Consider the following 6,000-nt stretch of genomic DNA (forward strand, 5'->3'; position numbering starts at 1 on the left):
CCGGAAGGTGCTCCGTGCAGAAGTGCTAAGACAAGGAACGGCACGTTGGAGGTGAGGAAGGGGCCGTGGAAAGCATCTCGTGTGCACTTGGAGGGAGACGGGGAAACTGACACCCAGAGACGTACACGGACTCACCCAGGGTCACAGGGCTGGGAGCGGAGGAGTCAGGCAGGAACACGGTCCCTTGACTCCACAAGAGGCAGAAGCCTGGAAGCTGCCTTTAGTCTTCACAGCCCAGCCCTGCCCCCCACGAGGAAACCACACAGACTCATTTGCCTGGGTCAACAACAACAGCAGAAAGACTGGAGGACACGAAAATGAAAAGTGCACCACTCCCTCTGCACCCCACCCTCTGCCCCTCGCACCACCCTGTACTCACATCCTCCGCTGCTGCTACGCGGGGATTTCTCACCTGAGACGTCCTGGGGAGAGATCCTGCGGTGGCGATGGCTGAAGCCAGGCTGAGCGCTGGTCACTGATGCTCAGACCCTGCAGGCCAGACGGGCCAGCGCTCTGGTAGGACGTGAAAGGCACGGTGAGGACGGAAGGACAGGGTGGCCAGGGCTATGGAGTGAGGAGGGGACTGGGAAAGACTTTAAAGGCGATGAGGTTGGAGCTGGGCATCCAAGGATGCATTCCCGGTCCAGCGGGCAGGCAGAGGAAGGGAAGGGCAACGTGGAGGGAAGGAAGAACACGTGCAAAGGTACAGAGCAGGCAGGGTGACCTGGGCTGGGGGGCAGGGGGCCTTGCTAGCCACGCTAAGGGGTACGGACCTTCTCCAGAGGGCAAGAGCAGCTCTGAAGGGTCTGCAGCTGAAAAGCGACTTGTTCAGATTGGCTGCCTTACATCACCGTGGCAACAGGAAAGAGGCTGGGCTGGGAGTTGGGGAAGGCTGGAGGCAGGCGTCTCCCGCTGAGGACAAACTCTAAAGCTCAAAGCCATGTGCCCCGACTGCTAGACCCGCTAGACACAAGAAGGAGCCAGTGTCTGCTCTGTGCCACCAGTCACCCCCTTTTCCCCATTCATCGGCCCCCACCCTCCAATCGCATGCACCTTGCTACAGCTATACCTCGCGTATCCGTAAGTCACTTAGCTGATAACCCAACTATCCGTAACCTCCCAGCCACTAGCCTGGAAGCAAACAGAAAAGACCTGGAGACGGCCACGATTCAGGCCCCCAAAGTCATGCCCTACAAGCCACGACCTCCACAGGCACAGACAGGCTGCCACTTGGGCTGGGTCATCTCTGGTCATCAGCCCAGCTCTGGTGCTTCCTAGCAGTGTGGTCTCGGCCCCCGGTTTCCCCCCAACATGAAATAAAGTAACAGCTATAGCGACCTCAGAGTGTGGCTGTGAAGATTAAAGGAAATGGAGAAGTACTTAGCCCACTGCCCAACACCATGAAGTTATAGCTAAAGGGGGAAAGGACAAAAAGAAAGATGACAGAAATTTTGCCCCGAGCAGACCCAAGGTACAATATGGCAGGTAGAACCGTTTGATATTTTCAAGAAATTATTAAATCACATACCATGTGCTAGATTGACAAAGGCAAGCAACACATTTGACAAAGATTCCCTTTAAAACTGGATACCATGAAAAGTTTGGGTGTTTAGAAGGTAGAGCTACTGGAAAAAGTGATGTGTGCCAATTCACTTACAAGAATGACATAATTCTGTGTGTACCTGTGTACATCGAAAGCATCCGCCCATATCTGTAAAACACACATCGTGTTTAACAGAATTGAATAAGATGCTATCAGTTGGACCTAGAAACTGTCATACAGAGTGAAGTAAGTCAGAAAGAGAAAAAAAAATACCATATACTAACATATATGGAATCTAAAAAAAAAAAAAAATCAGAAGAACCTAGGGGCATGACGGGAATAAAGATGCAGACCTACTAGAGAATGGACTTGAGGATACAGGGAGGGGGAAGGGTAAGCTGGGACGAAGTGACAGAGTGGCATGGACATATATACACTACCAAATGTAAAACAGATAGCTAGTGGGAAGCAGCCGCATAGCACAGGGAGATCAGCTCGGTGCTTTGTGACCACCTTGAGGGGTGGGATAGGGAGGGTGGGAGGGAGGGAGACGCAAGAGGGAAGAGATATGGGGACATATGTATATGTATATGTATAACTGATTCACTTTGTTATAAAGCAGAAACTAACACACCATTGTAAAGCAATTATACTCCAATAAAGATGTTAAAAAAAAATTAAATCACTTTTTCGACTATAGGACTTCTCACAGACTTTAGCGTGCTTGATAAATCTCTAAGGAAGGAATAGGGTTTCCTATTTCATGAACTTTTAGACAGGAGTCCTTTTCTTTTTCGTGGAACATCTTGCAGGACAGATGGAATAGTTTTAGAAACTCTGATTTAGTAAATAAATTTTTAAAAAAAGATACCATCGATTGTAAGAGGCACCATTATTTTGTGCGCCATTAAGAAAGAAATGTTGCTGCCTATTATAATGGTAGGATACCATTGATGGTAAGATGTATCTTGATTTCGGAATTGTTAAAAAAAAGTGAAAATATGTACATCTTCGAATTGATGGAATATTCTAATATGTAATATATGTTTGCTGTGGGAGTGTCTCATCTTGCCTTTGGGCAGAAGTCAGATGTAGTCTTTCCTTTGTCCGCCTCCCACCCCATCTATGACAGAAGCTCAAAGCTCAAAACTTCACGCCTCTCCCTTGAGCTGCTGGCGACCACCCTATCTTGCCCCTCCAGAAGCTTCCTCTCTTAAGAAGCTGATCCAGGCTTTCAGCCCACCCACAGCTGCACCAGACAAGCCTTCTGGTTCACAGAGGTCCCACAGGGCTGGCCAGCTCGGCTTCTTGGGGTGAGCCTCTCTGAACTAATACCAAGTCAACACTAGTTGAGTGCTCGTCTGAACCCAAGCTGGGGCCTCCGACGCCGGGCTGCCCAGGCAAAGGCGACTGGCTCTCCTTCTCCCACTTCTCAGCCAGTAAACTTGTGATCAACCACTAACCTGGGACTACGGAGCAGCCTCCACTGTGGAACCTCCCCATCGCGACCCTTCCAGTAACCCCAAACATGCTTTTCACCCAGTTAGCTTCCACTTGATTCTTCTCCAAAGAAACGAAAAGGGGTGCACGGGAGGGAGGGACAGGGAGGGGAGGCAGAAGGTCCTCTTCCACTACAGCTTGTGGAGAGAAGATAGTTTGTCATCCCTCACCTAAGAGATTGGCAGGGCTCTTAAAACCCCAATGAGGCCCAGCATACAAAGACCCTGAGCTGTCCCTACCCAGCATCCCAGCTAGTTATTCTCCAGAAAGCAGAGGAGGGTACCCTGAAGCAGGAAGAGAGAGCTGGACCGTTTGAAACTGTCTTCTCTGTCTTCCTGGACCCACACCGCGATGGCCACACTGAGGAAGCAGGTAAGCACAAGACGTCCACTCCCTTGTTCTGCAAACACCCAGTGCCAGCCGGGCCCGGCTGGAGCCCCCGGCCTCCTTTCCACACCACACAGGGTTCCCAAGCAACGGCACCAGCCCCATCACTTCAGGAGCTTATTCAAAGTTTAGAAAAATACAGATTCCAGACCCCACCCTTGGAAAGCTGTGCTGTAGGGGGTGCCTGGAGAATGTGTGTTTTAACAAGTTCTGGGAACCAGTGCCCTACTGGGTGGTCCCAGGCCAGGAGGAAGGGAGCTGTGGAGGAGAAGACAGAACGACCACACCGGCAGGAAGAGAAGGGGATCCAGACAGGACCCTGGAGGCAGACCTGGCCTACTTCTGGCCCTCATTTCGCCTAAACCCACTCCTCCTCTCTGCAGGAGGCTTGCAACTCACTTGATACCACATCCTGCTGCTTTCATCTCGCCTTCCTTTTCCCTCTGAACAATCTCCTTCCTCCTACTGACCTGAACTTCTTGCTTATTTACCCCAGGCCTGGGATAGGCCAGCACGCACGCCCACGCGCACACACATGCACACACGCACACAGAGTCACACAGGGACACCCGGGGTGTAAACACGAATCCGCTGACAGCAGCCACTGTCTGGGAACCCACGCTCGCTAGCGGTCCTGGTGGCTAAGGACCCCTTATGCGAAGGCTCACCGAGAGAGCTCTCAGACGGGAAGGCAGACTCTTTGACCCCACGACAAAGGGCGGCCTTAAAAGAGGCAGCAGAAGGCTGCGGCCACGCTCGGACCGCACAGACACGGCCAGCAGTGGCTACCTAGATAAGGATGGACAGTCGCCGAACCGCCCTTCTATCTCCGGGATTACTGGGCACGCTTGTGTGCGGATCCCGTCCCCAGCAGTGGACCCTATTCACGGAGCCAGAAGACAGCAGGCTCTGTCCAGCCCACCCGCTGCAGCTGACGCTCTTAGGGCGCACGGCTCCCCGACGGTCCGCGGGCAACTCTGTCTCGGCCTCGGGCCCCCACGCGTGCCCTCCGCGCCCCCGCGCCCCGGCCACACACCTGCAGTCCCCGCTGGGCGCCGAGCCCCTCTCCAGCGGCGACTCCCTGCGATTCCGGGTACGGTCGGGACCACCACGCCCGAGCTGGAGACGCGCGCGGTAAGTCCCAGCATCTATCCGGGCTCCGCTCCGACGGCGGGCTGGGGGCGGGGCCCCGCCGGGGCCGGGCCTGCTCGGGACGGGAGCGGGGCGGGGCTGAGCACCCAGCCGGCCTCTAGCGCCACCTGGTGGCCGGGCAGCGTCGGCGAGGCGCCGGCCTGACACAAGCGTCCTCGGAGTCTGGCCCGAGCCAGCCGCGCGCCTGAGAAGCAGCCCCATCTCTGAGCCCGTCTGCCCTCGGAAGGAACAGCCCTGGCAGGGGGCGGGCACGGCAGAAGGGACGCCAGCAACGAGCACCAGCGACCCCCCAGGAATGAGGTGAGGTGAGGTGAGGCCGGGGGAGCGGAAGCGCGGCTTTGGCCGGGGCTGGATGGGTGGGCGGAGCAGGAGAGGGGCCTGGGGTGAGGGCTTCGGGGAAGGAGGAGAAAGGGGAAGCTCCGACGAGCTGCTTCCTTCTCTCACTGCGACCGAGCGCCCCACTTCCTCCTCCTACTTCTATTTTCTTTGGGTGCTGTTAACATTTAAAATGTCTGCACCCCTGCTGTGCAGACGGGTGCCGTGACCATCACCCTTCGGCAGAAACCTTCCTAGAAATACCAGCCGATCCAGACTTTGCGCACTGCTGCTCCAGCCTCTGGTCTGACTTTCTCGCCTTCCACCACCAATGGCTGTGACTTAGCCATTTCTCGGCTCCTGAAGGCGGGTTGGGGTAGTCTCCAGAGTCGAGGCCCTTTTCTGGCGGCCCCCTTTCCCCCCACAGGCCACGCGGCAGATGTAGTTTTACCGGAGCTGGAAGAACTCTTCGCGGGATCCCGGAAGTCACTGCACTTCCCTGTGCCTCCGTTTTCTCATTGCAAACTGGGAATGAGAAGTTGGCTACTGTGCTGACAGCCCTGGCAACGAAAGAATCGCAGTTTATGTCAGAGTTCGCAAAGGGCAAGGCTGGAATTTCCATTTCCACTCTTGAACGGGACTCTGTGTCACAATATCTGTTAGAGGCGTTCAAAATTGGCCGCAAGATCAGCCGTTATTGCTGGTCAAAAGCCACAGCCCTACCTGAGGCGTTGAGAGACGTGAACGCCAATGATTTTTCTTTTCCTGACTCGCTAAATACCAAGAAAAAGCAACTTCCCCAAAAACATAGAAACAGAAAGTACTCTTGGATGAACGCAGAGAATTGGTTCCAGCCTACAGTTAGAGATGGGAAGGCGCCCAGAACCATCTAGTACTTCTACTCCTCACCCACCACCCGGACCTTCACACCCACCATTTTACAAATAAGGAAACAGAACCACAAAGGCTGTGAGAGAATGTGCCTGAGGTCGTACGACTTGAGAAGGGTGGCCAAGGACTCTGGTCTCCCCTGTCCTTACTTTTTCCACCACAAAACAAGGAGAAGGGGGAAGATGGAGACAGCCCAGACATGGCCAAGTAGG

At 54.4% G+C, this 6,000-nt stretch overlaps 1 protein-coding gene across 2 annotated transcripts in view; it reads right to left on the reverse strand.

Moving 5' to 3' along the window:
- PIK3R5 (phosphoinositide-3-kinase regulatory subunit 5) overlaps positions 1–4,602 on the reverse strand; it is a 73,452-nt gene extending 68,850 nt beyond the window's left edge. For both annotated transcript variants that reach the window (XM_030861429.3, XM_030861428.3), the window contains exon 1: positions 4,467–4,602. The gene's annotated coding sequence lies outside the window, so the exon portion shown is untranslated. The remainder of the gene's footprint in view (positions 1–4,466) is intronic.
- Between the last annotated feature and the right edge of the window lie 1,398 nt (positions 4,603–6,000).

This window comes from Globicephala melas, chromosome 20 (genome assembly GCF_963455315.2).
Source record: "Globicephala melas chromosome 20, mGloMel1.2, whole genome shotgun sequence".
Lineage (NCBI taxonomy): Eukaryota > Metazoa > Chordata > Mammalia > Artiodactyla > Delphinidae > Globicephala > Globicephala melas.